Source organism: Hevea brasiliensis, chromosome 14, assembly GCF_030052815.1.
Source record: "Hevea brasiliensis isolate MT/VB/25A 57/8 chromosome 14, ASM3005281v1, whole genome shotgun sequence".
In the NCBI taxonomy this organism is placed as follows: Eukaryota; Viridiplantae; Streptophyta; class Magnoliopsida; order Malpighiales; family Euphorbiaceae; genus Hevea; species Hevea brasiliensis.
Genome location: NC_079506.1, coordinates 17,951,676 through 17,969,220, shown reverse-complemented (window position 1 = coordinate 17,969,220; position 17,545 = coordinate 17,951,676).

The following is a 17,545-nucleotide window of genomic DNA, read 5'->3' as shown; positions in this document are numbered from 1 at the left end:
GAGGTGAAAGCAAATTTTTTTTTTTGTGTTATTTTTTGTAATTTTGTGAGTTATTTTCTTTCTTTTGTTACATGCAAAAAAGTAGTTAGTTTCCTAAAACTAAATCAAAAGCCTATATTTTGGCTTTCTGATAGTGCTGGATATAAATAAATCCCACAAAATTTTATAAAATTCATTTGTAAATATAAATTTTTTCTGTTTGGTTTAAATAAAAATTTATTTAAATTCTTAATAATCAATTCCATAGAATTTATTATAACTAAATAAAATTCTATCAAAATTGATAGAATTTACAAATGAATTCCACACTTAAAATCATATATATTTCAAGTGATAAAATTATCCTATTATTATATATCATTTTATTTTATTTTATTTATTCTAAACACAAAATTCATTTCATTTGAAATGAATTCTATATTTAATATAAAATATACCTAATAAAGAAATTTATTTGTAACTGAATTCTATGATAGAATTCATTTACAAAGAATTCATTTACAAATTAAAATAAATTTTACTATAGAATTAAACCAAACAGGGTCAGAAAATTCAAATTATGAAATACAAAAAAAAAATAAAAAAAAATGAAATTTAGGCTATACTACATTAATATTCTTTCAATTGTTCTTAATTTTTTTAAATACATTTGTTCTTAATTACTCTTTCATAATTTAACAAAATACAGAATAAAATCAGTGCTTTGCATAATAAAATATAATATATTATTATTTTTATATGTATTTCTAATTTAAAATATCTAAAAATTTTGTAAATAATAATTAAATAAGTTTTATATATTGCCAAATATTTAACAATGTTTTAGTTTTTAAATTAAACACTTGCACAATAAAATGTTGACTATAAAAGTAGACTCTATTTGTCTCTTAACATATGAGATTATTAATATATAATATTGATTTTATGGTTGAATATATAATAATAAAAAAAATCTATATCTATATAAATATATTAAGGCCAAAATAAATACAAGCTCTTACATATTTACAAGAGTTTTTATTTTTTTTTTAAAGAATTTAAATTTTGTGTGTTGGGGGGACTGATTGGGAGCAAATGATTGACGAACAGAGCTACTTCTAGAATTGAATGCAATATTTCTAGGAGAGTTTGTCTTAGGGACAACATTAAGGTTTCTTAACACGTGTTCCAAATTTCCCTTTTGAAATTTAAAAGGAAGCATACCATTTTCTTTGAGTGTTCCTTGAGTTGTCTTCATGAAGTGATGCATATCCTCCATTTTAGAGTATAAGTAGAAGTGAATGGTAGACTAGTTCTTGACCTAGTGGTAGCATTCCACTAGAAAGGCTGCATACTTTTTGAAGAATAAGAAATGGGGACAGGCTATTGCATTGGAGGAGTAGGTTGAACTATTCTGATCACTGAGTTGGTGTTTGGAACACAATCAAATGATAAATGAATAGCTAGTTGAGCAGGTAACTATGGATGAGAATTCCTAATGGTTCATGTTGCCAAGTTTATTGGCAAAAAATCTTGATGATTCACAATTCTCTGGGAGTGTTGAGCTTCTCCTACCACACATACGGTTTGATGGGTATCACTTGGTCCTGCACTAGCTCCAAGTCCACCTGCTGCAACACTTGAAAACTGAAGGAGTTGCCTCTAAAGCAAGCACAAGTCCAGCCCCCAACTGCTCATCTTCAGGTGCTTTTCTTTTACAGTACAAACACTTGCCATCTAGTGAGCAACCTTCTCCATCCTCATTTTCTTCCACTATATGTTCCGTAATTCTAGAAGAAATCACAAAAGAGCTGAAATTAGAAGGATCATTGGCAAATAGATTTTAATCAATGCATTATTCACTTGGTTTAAAAAGCAAACCCAGCTGCTCATCTTCAGGTGCTCTTCTTAGATGGATATTTATTTGGGAGTGCAGAGCTTCTCCTGCCACACCTATGGTTTGATGGATATTGCATGGCCATGCACCAGCTCCAAGTCCACTTGCTGCAACACTTGAAGGCTGATGTATGACAGGAGCTGTCTCTAAAGCAAGCACAAGTCCAGCAGCCAACTGCTCATCTTCAGGTGCTCTTCTTTTACAGTACAGACACCTGCCATCTAGTGAGCAACCTTCTCCATCCTCATTTTCTTCCACTATGTATTACGTAATTTACATAAACAAATAACAACAAAAGAGAAAGCACAAAGGCCTAAGATTATGCATGACCTATTGATATCACACGTAAACTATGGCTTCAAAATGAATACAAGGTAGAGGAATTATACCTAATGCCCAAGGTTGACTTTTTTATTAGCCCAATTAAATAACAAATTTAATGAGCCCTTATTAAACTTATTGTTTTTGGCCCAATGTAGTTGAAAAATTGGTAGCCAATATTTTTTAAATTAAAATTTACATAAGAAAAAAGATTTTCAAAAGAATTAAATTGTGAGTAATGTACATAAAATACCTAAGTTTAGTTATTATATCCGTCACTGGCTCCTATATATAAATGTTATAATCCTCATAATTTATATTTTTTTATTGGCCCAATAAGGCAAAAACTTTAATGAACCAATATTCTAATAACTTAAAAAAAAATTTTATTGGCTCAATTAAATAAAAAATTAATGAGTTTATATTTTAATTTTTAAAAGATTAGTTTTATTGACCTAACAAAATTAAAAAATTAGTTGCCACATTTTTAAAATATTTATTTAGGCAATAAAAAAATATTTTAAAAAGATTCTAATTCTTTAATACATAAAACATCTAGATCTAAATGTTATATTTAATGAGTCTATATTTTAATTTTTAAAAGATTAGTTTTATTGACATAACAAAATTAAAAAATTAGTTGTCCACATTTTTAAAATTTTTATTTAGGCTATAAAAAAATATTTTAAAAAGATTCTAATTCTTTAATACATAAAATATCTAGATCTAAATGTTATATTTGTATAACATCGAACACAAGGCTAGAAAGCAAGATACAACCCCTCCAAAATTTTAAATTTTAATTTAGAGTACTTTAGCCTCTAACATTTAGCCTAGAAAAATTTTTTCAATAAAATTTTAAAAGGTTGATTTTCTTTATTAGTCTAATTAAATAAAAAAATTCAATTACACTTATTCTAATAATTTTAATCTTATTCTTTTTATTAGCCCAACTTAGTTGAAAAATTGATCGCTGATATTCTTTAAATTTACTTTTAGGTAATAAAAAAAATTTTAATGAATTAATTTGTGAGCGAGATGCATAAAACACATTATTCTACTACTTGCTATATTTAACGTTGACCTCATATATTTAAAAGTTATAATCATCATTATATAGAAACAAGGACTCTGATAAAATTGTCATGGTTTTAACAGTGGTCCATTCTTGTCACTAATCCGTGTGTGCTTGTGTTTTAACTATTGACAAAAAAAAGCAAAGAAATCAATGGCAAATGTTTTAATAATTAAAATTTTTTTATTGGTCCAATTAAACCAAAAATTAATTAGTTCATATCAGATATAAATTTGAAAATTGGTGAACTCAAAAGGGCTATATTGCTGCAAGCAAAACACTAGTTCTTGTCTCAATGTAAGTGTAGGCATATGTGTATATGTGTGGGTTAAATGGAGAGTATTTGTATACACAGGTGAGTGAAAGATTTTAATTTTAAATGGATAGTAGTATGAAAATAGTAAAATTTCTAATAATAGATATGAATCATAATACAAATGAATAATAGATAACTATGGTAATAAAGTAGCATAGTTAGCTGCTGACCAATTGGACTTTCACTCTTCAAAAAACCCTCATCCTAATGGCTTTGTGTCATGACTCACTTTTTCTACAAAATCCCTCTTTTTCTCTATCTAAATATGAGATTTTATGGAAACAAACTCAGTTTCCAAAAAGTGCCGTTATTTCCTTGGCTTTTGATTATACAAACATGCGTTGCTTGTGTGTCATGTTTTGGTAGATATTCTTTTTCCCTCTTTCTATTTTCTTTTGGTTGTTTCTTAGCACCTTTTGCCTTTTTCTCCTTTTTTCTCCCTTTTTTTTACCATATTTTAATTCTTTATATAGATATTGTAGAATTTAATCAGATTCTCTCATCACTGCATTTTTCTATTTCATTATTTTTTTTAATTAATGATAGATTAATTTATGCTTATATTAAGGTAAAACTTTTTTAACAAAAATCCAATTCCCTTTTTATGAAGTGTGAATTAATCATTCGTTGTATTGCACTTATAGTAATATATGAATCTATTTTTATTAATTTTTATTTATTATGAATCAATGTCCATACATTGTATATTATGTTTTCGTTTATGATTAAATTAGAAACAAATCTATATTAAGTGTGAATTAATTATTTGTTGTATTGCACTTATAGTTATATATGAATTTATTTTCTTTAATTTTTATTTATTATGAATTAATGTCCGCACATTGTATTATGTTTCCATTTGTAATTAAACTAGAAACAAACCAATATTAACTGTTAATTAACAATTTATTATTTTGCACTTATGGTCTTATATGAATTTATTTTTAGTAATTTTTTTTATTTTGTATTAATCTTTATTGTGAATATTATTGAAAGTTTTCTTTCTATTTTGTAGAAATTTTAATTGTTTGGTATTTGTACTTTTTTTTGCCATATAATAATTTTGGTGCAATTTTTTTTAGGAAAATTGACAACTCATTCATAAGAATTATGCACAATTATTTTCATTTGTGGATGGTTGTCTTTAATTCTATATTTGGGCAATGCATGTGCAATGCAATTTAAGCCCCTTCTTATAATCTAATTATAATTTATTGATTGTTGGATGAGATTATTGCTTAATGTTTTTTAAAAAGTAAATTATGTAATTATTTTCATTTGTTGATGGTTGTCTTTAATTCATCTTTGGGTTATGTAAATGATAAAAAATGTAAAGGAAAATGGAAAAATTGTTTAGATATAGCATTTTGATAAACTGCATCCAATATTCAAGTTGAAAATTAAAGGAACTTATTATTACTATTTTTTTTTAAAGGAACTCATGTAACTAAACCATCTTTGAGAATTGCTTGCTAATCCGGGCTCCAATATGTGGAGATACTATAGTTATGTTTTAATGCTGTCCTAAAAATTTCAGACTTGAATTTTCATGTCCATTAATATATTTGCTCCACTGAAATAAATATATCAAAAGATGAGTTTTATTGCTTGTTTGTTTGGCTAAGCAAGGGCTATTTAGATCTCAAAATTTTAATGCTTTCTTGTTAAATGACTAGTTGGTTGTGTTTGTTGCTACGTCTAAATCAGAGGAATCAATTGTTTTTTTTATTTTCTTTTGAAACAATAACATGGTAGTATTTTATTGTCAATATTTTGGTAGTTCTCTTGGTTGTGGTAATAGACTCATATTGCTATATTTGTGGTCTGCTCTTGGTTGTCCTTTTATATCAGGTTTTTTCACTAAGAATGCCACATTTTAGGTCTAGGTGTATGGGGATAGCCTGTTGACCTGGATATAGTTGGATCTGCCTATGCTAAATTTTTCTTAGTTTTATTTTATTAATATAATTTTTCAGCTTATCAAAATAAAAAAAAAAAAGATGAGTTTTGATTTGAATTTGAATGTGTATAGATTTAGAGGGAAAATTTTTTGAGTTTGGAGGTGAAAGTAAATTTTTATTTTTTGTGCTATTTTTTTGTAATTTTGTGAGTTGTTTTCTTTCTTTTGTTACATGAAAAAATGTAGTTAGCTTTCTAAAACTAAGCCAAAAGCTTGTATTTTGGTTTTCTGATAGTATTTAGTATAAATAAATTTCATAAAATTTTATAGAATTCATTTGTTAATATAAAATTTTTGTGTTTGGTTTAAATAAAAATTTATTTGAAATTCTTAATAATCAATTCCATAGAATTTATTATAACTAAATAAAATTCTAATAAATTTGATAGAATTTGTAAATGAATTCCACACTTAAAATCATATATATTTCAAGTGATAAAATTACCCTTTTATTATATATCATTTTATTTTATTTTATTTATTCTAAACACAAAATTCATTTCATTTGAAATGAATTCTATATTTAATATAAAATATAACAAATAAAAAAATTTATTTATAAATGCATTCCATCATTTATAAATTAAAGTGAATTTTACTATAAAATTGAACAAAACAGGGTCAGAAAATTCAAATTATAAAACATTAAAAAAATTAAAAAAGAAAGAAATTTACGCTATATTACATTAATAGTCTTTCAATTGTTCTTAATTTTTTTTTAAATACAATTGATCTTAATTATTCTGTCATAATTTAACAAAATATGGAATAAAATCGTTGCTTTCTGTAATAAAATATAATATATTATTATTTTAGTATATATTTCCAATTTAAAATATCTAAAAATTTTGTAAATAATAATTACATAATTTTTATATATTGCCAAATATTTAACTATGTTTTAGTTTTTAAATTAAACACTTGAACAATAAAATGTTGACTATCAAAATAGACTCTATTTGTCTCTTAATAGATGAGATTATTAATATCTAATATTGATTTTATGGTTGAATATATATAAATAAAAAAAATCTATATCTATATAAATATATTAAGGCCAAAATCAATACAAACTCTTACATATTTACACGAGTTTTTATTTTTTTTTAGAGAATTTAAATTTTTATTATTTTATGCCAACAACGATAATCCATAGACATAACTTGTCCTGTGGTGTCTAGTTCATCTAATAAATCTTGTGGTCTATACTTTAGAAAGACTGAAATTAATAATCTCAAACTTGCAATGCTTTCCTTTTGCAGATGGGGCAGTTATTCTTCCGGAACAGCCACTGCTTAATGCTGTCAAAGTGAAAGTAATGCCCACAGTCCAGCTTCCCAAGATCTTCACCATCAGCATAATTCTCCTGCTAATGATTTTGGGGAAGAGAATTATTTACTAAACAAACTTAATAAAATCTAAGGAATTGCAAATGAATGATAAAACTTGAGCATATATGTAACCAAGGATTACACATGCTAGTTTATTTTTATTTTCAACTTGCACACAAAAGGACGAAGTATTGAACAGATCTCACCTGACAGATGCAGCATTTTTCATATTCCAGGGCAAACCTAACTACATTTGCTTCATACTTTTGCCGCTTCGTGTGTGCCTCAATAACAGCCCCAACTAGTCCACTGCGATACACTATCATAAGCTCCTCTAATTCCTCTATTTCCTAAAGAACAGAATCATTATTTAGGTTAGGAAGCAGTGTCCAACAAAGAATTGACGACACTAATAACAACTTTGATTAGTTTTTGTCAATCATTCTTCTACTCGCTTTAATTTTAAAGGTTAAACTAATGCAAGTTAGTATCTAAAAACAAGCACCCAAAAATAATAGCTATATGTCGTATTTTTATAATTTACCTCGGTCATTTCATTCTCTATTTCTTTATCTAGATCAGAATCTTTAGGTAGACCATGCGATACTATGTAGTTGATCATTGGCAAAACCTGGCATACCATCAAATATTTAAAAATAATAAATTGACTCTTAATCAATTCAAAGAAGTCGAACACCATTATTCTTACATTAAAGTAAAAATAAAAATAAATAAACTTATTTAACAATTAGAAGTCATTGTTTCCCATGCAATTGTAGCAAGACGTGCCAACAATGGTTTTATGTTCTTTAATATGGAAACTAAAAATAACTGGATAACAGCTTTACCTTGATGGAATGTTTTTTGAGATAAAAACATGCATAAATCTATTCAGATCCTACCTCATGCTATAAAGAACCACCCCTGCACAGGAATAAGCAAAACAAGAACCAAGTAGATGATGGTTCACTTGTCAATGAAGAAGCCAAATAATGAAAAATAATCAATTCAGTTTGCTTATTTGAGCTACACAAATAATGGACTAATTATGAGGCGAATATATACATAAACATAAATAGAAACAGAAGAAAAGGTTTATACAATTTGAAGTACTGGTGAAAAAAAAAATTACGAAATTAAGGAATTGTAAAAAAAAAAAAAATCTCAAAGATCTTTTTCCTAGAATTTGTTTGGATCTTTTATACATTCTTCTAATCAAATATTATCTTTATATTGTCTTGATTATTTTTTCAATTTTTGGACTCATAATCTGAATAAGAATCATTTATTTACATGTGATTAAAAAAAGAGGTTCTATAAAGCAATTCTCATAACTAAAAGTACAGATAGCTAAGAAAGTGTAAAACATATCAGTCCCAAAGCTGATTCTTCGTCAAGATAAAATGCCATGGCTAAATCTATTGTAAAATTTCAACTCTTGGTACTAAGTAATTATATCTAATGCTCCAGGCATCATTTTGAGTTGTTTTACTGCCCCTATGTGAAATCCTCAGACTCTATAAAAAAATAATAAAAAAAGTAGGCCTGCATTCATGCAGGTTGCACAATTGTGAGTAGGCAATAAAGGAAAAGGAATATAGTGGCGCCAAGGAGAGAATTTCCTAACAAATAAATTTTTTTCATGTAGTCTTATCTAGATAATATCTGAAGTAACATAAATTTTTTATCAAAAGTTTTGAGAAAAATATATATATTTAGTTTGGTTGGCCTATGTAAGAGCCAAACTTTATCAACACCAACTCAAATAACAACAACAACTAACTCTTAATTCCAAAATAGTTGGGATTGCCTTTATGAATCCTTTTTGGCCAATCAACTCAATTTGAAACCAATTTCGCATCAATGTCCAAAAATTGTAAATCTTTTGATACTAAGAAGATAGTTTACATGCATACCTCATATAGCAATCCACTTATCATCTGAGCAGTAATCAAAGAACTTACTGGCACTTCAGGATGAGTACCACTTTGTCTTTCAGCTTGTATGTCAATCCTGACCTAAGAGGTATATCAAAAGGGCTTGCATTATCAGCTCTCACTAATAATTCCTTGTCTTGCAGCAAAAGGATCACCCTTATGTCATGGGTAGTCACCACCTTCCCCCTGAGGCTCGATTAAATTGACAACTTCTGGGATTGCTGTGATTCTCTATTCATATTCCTGAGCTATGTTGTGTTAAGGGGACTGAATGGGAGCGGATGATTGGCGAACATGTGTAGTAGAGCTATTTCTAGAAATGAATGCAATATTTCTAGGAGAGTATGTCTTAGGACAATGTTAAGGTTTCTTAACATGTGTTCCAAATTTCCCTTTTGAAATTTAGAAGGAAGCATGCCATTTCTTTATGTGTTCCTTGAGTTGCCTTCAACAAGTGATGCATCTCCTCCAGTTAGATTATAAGTAAAAGTGAAGGGTAGACCAGCTCTTGACCTGGTGACAGTATTCCACTGGAAAGGCTGCATACTTTCTGAAGAATGAGAAACAGGGATAAGCTGTTGCATTGGAGGAGTAGGTTGAACTATTCCAATCACTAAGCTGGTGTATGGAACACAATCAAATGATAAATGAATAGCTAGTTGAGCAGTGATGGGTGTCGAATCCACCAGAAATTAAATTAACTGAAATCACCAATTACGAAATATTTTCTGCAGTAAGTGGTAAATCCAGGTCGAACCCTAGAGACTGAATTATTAAATTTCGTGCACTTGTGTAATGAAAAAAGAAACAAAGGTTGGGGGGGGGTTAATTCGCAATCTAAAGAAGAAATAAAAAATCCAAAATTAAGAGCTAAAATTAAATAAGAAACTCTCGAATTAAACAAACTTCAGTCCAAGGTAATTCTCATTCCAATGCATTGATTTGATCATACATAAAAGAAATACAATTATCTCTTATTGAATACTTAACGTAGATTTACCAAACAGTGAGGTAAACCCCTAACTTTCCTATACTCATTAATTCAAGCCCAGCACTCTTGTTGACTCTAATTATTAATTGAATTGGTATTAAGCAATCCTCATCAAATTAATAACTGCTTTAAGAAAAGGAAGTAGTTAAGCTGAACAACAATTTATGAAGTATAAATCATTTAATTCACCCTATTGTTTTCTTAGGTTATTATCGAAAATTGGGATCATAATCAATAAAACCTAATTGCTACTCATGTTCAATCTTACATAACAATTACGGATTATGAAGATGAACTAGCAATTGATCTCATCAAACGATTAACTAATAGGCCATTTTAGCAAATCATTCAATAGATCAAAGATAAAGAAATCAGAAAATAATAGATATTCAAAAAACATAAATTAAATTAAGAACCTGGTCTCACAAATCATGCAAAAGAACTTGAATCCCTTGAACTGAATTAAAAACTTAGCCACTCATGTTCATGGCTTACAAAAAAATAAAGAAAGATAAAGAAGAAATCTAGAAAGAGAATGGAGAACGAAGGTCTTCTATGGAGAACGAAGGTCTAAATTGGATGTCTTTTAGCTGCTGCCCAAAGACATATTTATAATCAAAAACCTAATCCCAAAGATAGGAACCAAACTAGGAAAAGTTTTGAAATTCAAAAGACAGATTTTTAGCCTGCATTCACGTCTTTGAAATCAAGGCCGATTTTTAGTGACTTCCTTTCCGAATCTGGTTCTACCCTCTTCAAAAAAGTTATAGCCCTATTTCTTAGCTTTCCAATGGATACTCATTTGCCTAAATCCGAAGTCTACAGCCCAAGTTATGGCCCAAAAATCAAGACTGGTTTAGACAAACGGTTTAACCCATAGTGACGACTTCATTACCATTTTTGACAATTAAAATGGCCTTATCTTGCTTCTAGCCCTTCATTGAAGTTGTAGAGGTAGCTCTTAAGGTTCAATTGGTCTTGGGCTTGCTTCATTTGGACTTCTAGAACTCCAAATGCAAAATAAATACTGAAAATGGTCGTTACACATTAAGTCTGGGCTTTTGCAATATATCCATAACTTTTTTTGTTAACCTTGGAGACTGATTTGGGCTTTAGTCCCTCTTTATCATTTGAAGTGCCTTATCTTAGCTTTTCAATGGATCAAACAGCACTCAATTTGGAGACCCAGAACTTTTGAAACACCTGAAAAATACAGCAAAGGTCAAATGCTGAAAATTTCTCCATTTAACACAATTATTCCAACAACTATCTAAAAATCCTAAATGATAAATATACTTTTAATCAACTGAATTATGCATAAAAACACACTAGAAACACTAAATGTGATGGGAGTAAAATTAATAAATTATACACTTATCAAGCAAGTAATTGCGGATGAGAATTCCTAGTGGTCCACATCGCCAAGTTAGTTGGTAAGAAATCTTGATGATTCACAATTCTCTGGGAGTGCTCAGCTTCTCCTACCACACATATGGTTTGATGGGTATCGCTTGGCCTTGCACTAGCTCCAAGTCCACTTGCTGCAACACTTAAAACTGATGCATGACAGGAGCTAACTCTAAAGAAAGCACAAGTCCAACACCCAGGTGCTCATCTTCAAGTTCTCTTCTTAGGTGGATATTTCTCTGGGAGTGCTGAGCTTCTCTTGTTACACCTATGGTTTGCTGGACATCGCTTGACCCTACACCAACTCCAAGTCCACTTGCTGCAACATTTAAAAGCTGATGGATGATAGGAGCTACCTCTAAAGCAAGCATAAGTCTAGCACCCAATTGCTCATTTTCAGGTGCTCTTCTTTTATACTATAGATGCCTGCCATCTAGTGAGCAACCTTCTCCACCATCATTTTCTTCCTGTAATGCCCTCACATTAGACACTCCTGTACAATCTACTGGTCCGACGCCTGATGTCTGCCCAGACAGTCAAGATGCCTTGAGCTATATCTGTGACATCCAGAAAAGTCATAGATAAAAATAAATAACAATTATAAGAAGGAAAAATATAAATAAAGAAAACAAGCATAAAAATTTAAGTGAGCTGAGGGTCACAGCGATGGGTGACCTTCCCGGGAAGTGACTGTGAGGTCAGTCCTAACCCTAATTTTGAACGGGAAATTGTGACACCGCAGTCCTAAGGACTATGGCGAAGCTAGTGGAAAAGAGAAAATCATAGAAAAGAGTTGATAAGTAGGTCAAATAATTAGGTCAAGACTCCGAAAGAAATACTGGATTATTAGCAAATCGGATCAGACTAGCGAAGGGCAAATTGGTCAATTCACTACTAGAGGTGACTCACGACCTAACTGTCCAATAAAATCTAAGAAATGAAAATTTTGAAATATAGAATTAAATTAAAGAACTATGGAAAAAAGAAAGGAGAAAGAAAAGAAAATAAAAATAACATTAATGACATCATGCATGACATGATGCATGACATAATAAATTACAATTTTTATATTATGAAATTAAGGGATAATTACTACAAAAAGTGACCAATTAAAATAAAAAAAAAAAATTTTTCTTCTTCCTCCCAAGATGTTGCCGTCCATTCCCTCTCACTCCTCTCTCTCATTTTCCATTTCTCCACCATTAAAGCTTATTTGAAGCTTCTTAAATTCCAAAATTCAACCATAAAAATGAAAGATTTCTTAGTCAAAACTTTTAATTGACCCTCAAGAAGAAGATTTGGAGCAAGAAATTAAAGAAATTTGAAGAGTTGAAGAAGATTGGAAAAGCTTCAATTAAGGTAAGTCCCTCTCTTCATTTAAATTGAAGTATAGTTGTGGAAATTTAGTTAAATGAGTACAATTAACTTAGGAAAAATTGAATAATCATGGAGGTAGGGGAGGTGTAAAATTCGGCCAGCATATGTAGGATTAGGGTTTGGTGAGGTTGTTGGAATTAATGGTATATTCATGTTAAATTGAGTATGTAGATGTTAATAGGACACTTAAATTGCATGTATTGAACAAACTGTAAAATTTGGGTTCTTGACCCTTAGGGTTTTAGGAGGAAATTTGAGAATTTAGTAAATTGATGCACTTTGACCTAAATGAGACTCAAAATGGTCAATTGAGACAAATTAGGATGTGTTTAAATGGTTAGAAGTAAACTAAATTTGGATAGGTAGGGGTCCAATTCTAGACAGCCTGACCTAGGTCCCTTTCAGAGACCAAAATTGTAATTCTGCCACTCTAATTGGTGTGATGCCAATTTAAGATAAAAATAGACACATAATGACACATTTTTCATGTAGAAACCATGCCCAGAAAGTGACTCTAAGTTAGTGAACAATTAGGTCAAATCAGGAATTGGCACACTGCCACTATACAAAAATGACTAAATGAACAGTGTTTGTTCATTTGGCTATAACATGGCCTAGGCAGGTCCAAATGACCTGATTTTTGAACCATTAGAAAGCTATGATATAGTACTACAACTTTTATGAAGAACACCAACCCAAATTCTACCTATAACCAAGTCATTTTGCCACCCAAAGTTGGTTGCCCAAAACTGCCAGAACCAAAAACCTGCCCATAATTTTGGGTAGATACAAATCTGGCCAGTCTTAGGAAAATGGCCATAAATTGGGCTACAAAACTCCAAATGGAGTGATTCAAAAAGGGAATTAAAGATAAGATAATAAGGAACAACTTTGATGAAGGACACTTAGCCAAATTCTCACAATAACCAGACCAATGGAATAGTAGAAACTTGTGACTCAAAACTGAATTTTTGAATTTGCACCTAGGGAAATTAAAAATTGAATTGGCAATCAATGCCAACAAAATTGACACCCAAAATGTGGTATATGGGTGCAATTAGAATTTATAAACCTATTAAGTATGGAAAAGTCAACATTTTGACTTGAATAGTGCAATGCATAGTGACCCAAAATGCAAAATTCAAAGGATGCCATTTTAAGCAAATTTAAGGCTACAACTTAGTAGGCATGAAATAAATTGATGGATTTATTATGAGATATGGTACTGAAACACTTTAAACTGTGTGTTTCAGTTAAAAAAGAGACTGAAAAGGGATCTTCAAGGAAAAACCGAAATATGGAGTAAACTAGTCAACAAAGAGGTTTGTGCACAATTAGTGTTTATATTGGTTATGTTTCTTCATATGTCTTTTGACTAAATGATTTTATTTCTTATTGTATTATGTTTATCAAATATTGAATTTATCTCAACAATTATTGAAATGTGTTATGGTGATTTTATTTTGTCATGAATTGAATAAAGTTAGCTTTGGAAAAAAATTTTGATTGAAACATACTTGACATGGGAAATGGATAAATTTTGTTTTGAATTGTGATGAGCATAAAAATTATTGGATATTGGAATTGATATTGAATTGAATTATGTTGTGATTTATGCTCACAAAAAGGACAAAGAGATTTATGATATTATTTTATATCTCACTATAGATGCTTGACTAGGTTATTACCCGTCTCTCTCATTTGTTGAGGAGACAATGGAGTTAGCTTTGTTTTGTTTTATTTTGAATACTATGGTATGTGCACAAGCTTAGATTCTCTTCTTATTAGATGTTAGATCTAAGTTTTTCGTTGGCCCTTTTGGAAGTTGTATTATTGTAGTGTGTACTATGCAATATGATTCGACCTCCCCGACCATAGAGAGCTAGAATCCCGATTCGACCTCCCCAACCATAGAGAGTTAGAATCGCCCCGAATATGGCCCTTACGGATTAGTCTTGTATAGTTAGTGAGATAAAGAATGGGTTTTGAATAGTAAGAATTGTGATTTCAAATGGGATTTATGCATAATTGATTTTATTGAAATTAAAATTTATTTCCATAAATTACTGGAATTACTTTAAATGTTTAGTTATGATTTGATAAATTGAAGTTCTTGAACAGAGTCATTTTAACAAATGATTTATTTTATTGACAACGAATATTTTGATTGAATTTCACCACTCAGCGATAGCTTTGTATGCTGTCGCAGGTGAAAGTACAGATAGAGCAGCCGAGTGAGATTTCCAGTAGCTGCGCCTTGAAGACTCATTGGGATTAGCTTCGGGTATATTAGAGGTATGCCCTTGTACATAGATTTTGATGTATGCATGTAATTATATGTATGTAATTTATTTGAGCAGTTGTACAAGAACTTTTGTAATATTATTTTGGGTATGTAATTAAAATGCAAATTATTGTAATGTTCAAATTTATTTCTGAGTTTTGTAATCAATGTAAATAATTAAATTTTTGTATTTTGTGAATGAGAAATTATTCCTTTTTTTGAAATGAGATGCTTTTAATTGCGGTTGATTTTGAGTTGAACTTCTTGTATGAGATTGTGAGATGAAATGAATTTGTATTGGAGTTATGTTGAGTAAAAATTTTGGAAGTGTGTTTCTTTTCAGGTTTTGAAGAACTGTTTTCTCAAAATACAGCTGGTACTCTACCGGAATTTTTGTAAAAATTGCGGTAGTTTTAAATATCTAAAAATTTGATTTGTGACTTAATTTCAATTAAAAGTTTTAATATTTGTGAAAAAAATTTACCCACTAGCTTAAAATGAATAGAAATTGTTTTAAAATCCCTTTTAGTATATTTAATGGATTATTGGTAGGCGAAGTATGATAATTCGTTAGGTGTACTACGGGATCATGTTATGCCTTACGGAGGAGTAGGGTGTGACACTTCCACTATATATTCTGCAATTCTAGAAGAAATCACAAGAGAACTAGAATTAGAAGAATCATTGGCAAATGGATTTTGATCAATGCATGATCCACTTGGTTCAAAAAGCAAACCCAACTGCTCATCTTCAGGTGCTCTTCTCAAACGGATATTTCTCTGAGAGTGCTGAGCTTCTCCTACCACACCTATGGTTTGATGGTTGTTGCTTGGCCCTACACCAGTTCCAAGTCCACTTGCTGTAACACTTGAAGGCTGATGCATGATAGAATCTACCTCTAAAGCAAGCACAAGTCCAGCACCAAACTGCTCATCTTCAGGTGTTCTTCTTTTACAGTACAGATGCCTGCCATCTAATAAGCAACCTTCTCCACCATCATTTTCTTCCACTATATATTCTACAATTCTAGAAGAAATCACAAGAGAACTGGAATTATAAGGGTCATTGGCAAATGGATTTTGATCAATGCATGATCCACTTTGTTTAAAAAGCAAACCTAGTTGCTCATCTTCAGATGCTCTTCTCAAAGGGTTATTTCTCTGGGAGTGCTGAGCTTCTTTTGCCACACCTATGGTTTGATGGATATTGCTTGGCCCTGCACCAGCTCTAAGTCCACTTGCTATAACACTTGAAGGCTAATGCATGACAGGAGCTGCCTCTAAAGTAAGCACATGTCCAACACCCAACTGCTCATCTTCAGGTTCTCTTCTTTTATAGTACAAACGCCTGCCATCTAGCGAGCAACCTTCTCCACCATCATTTTCTTTCACTATATATTCTGTAATTCCAGAAGAAATCACAAGAGAACTGGAATTAGAAGGATCGTTGGCAAATGGATTTTGATCAATGCATGATCTACTTAGTTTAAAAAGCAAACCCAGCTCCTCATCTTTAGGTACTTTTCTCAGATGGATATTTCTTTGGGCGTGCTGAGCTTCTCCTACCACAATTATGGTTTGATGGATATTGCTTGGCCTTACACCAGCTCCAAGTCCACTTGCTACAACACTTGAAAGCTGATGCATGATAGGAGCTGCCTCTAAAGCAAGCACAAGTCCAGCACCCAACTGCTTATCTTTAAGTGCTTTTCTTTTACAGTACAAATGCCTGCCGTCTAGCGAGCAACTCCACCATCATTTTCTTCCACTATATTTCCACAATTCTAGAAGAAATCACAAGAGAACTAAAAGTAAAAGGATCATTGGCAAATGGATTTTGATTAACACACGATCCACTTGGTTTAAAAAAGCAAACCTGTCACTATATTCAGATTAGCATCAATGGTGGAATTGTCAAATGTTGGATTTAAGTTTATGTTCTGAGGGAAAACACTAGAACTGGCTAGTTGGAAAGGCAATGACCTATTTGTGAGCTGGCCATTTCCTGGGCTCATGTTAACACTAAGTTGAAAGGGAGTAATTAGTGACCCAGAATGCCTTTCTTCCAAACTTCGAATAATTCAAGTGCTAGCAACAGGGAAAGATGGCAACTTAGCTAATAAATCCTAGGATTGAATCGGAGTTTGGGTTTTCACACGAGAAGTAGATTGATCCATCCCATTAGACGTCCCATTAGATGGTAAACCATATTCAGCTAATAAATCCTACATCTGAATAGGGTTATAGTTGTTGATGCCAGTACTAAATTGGCGCATCCAAACCATAATAGGATGACATTCATGAACAAAAGCATCAGTTGGAACTTCATTATTCTGAATCCATCAAAGATTAATGCCATTAGGCTCATAACGCAAATAAAAGGCTCCTAGAAATGCATTTGATGTGCTCTCTTGACCTTGCATCGTGACCAACAGGCTTTTACTTCAGAAGCCAATCACCCAAAGAAGCCACAATAGAATTAGGACCTCTCACCAGGCCTAAGAATAAAGCAACTACATTAGAAGTAATCGTGCAAATAGTAAAATGATTTTCATTTAAGAATTAATAAATTAGCATCTGCTCTAACAAAAGAACACTCACAAACACACAAAATGAATTTACAACATGGTATGCCATTTACTTAGCAGCAGAATAAACGCAAAGATAAGTT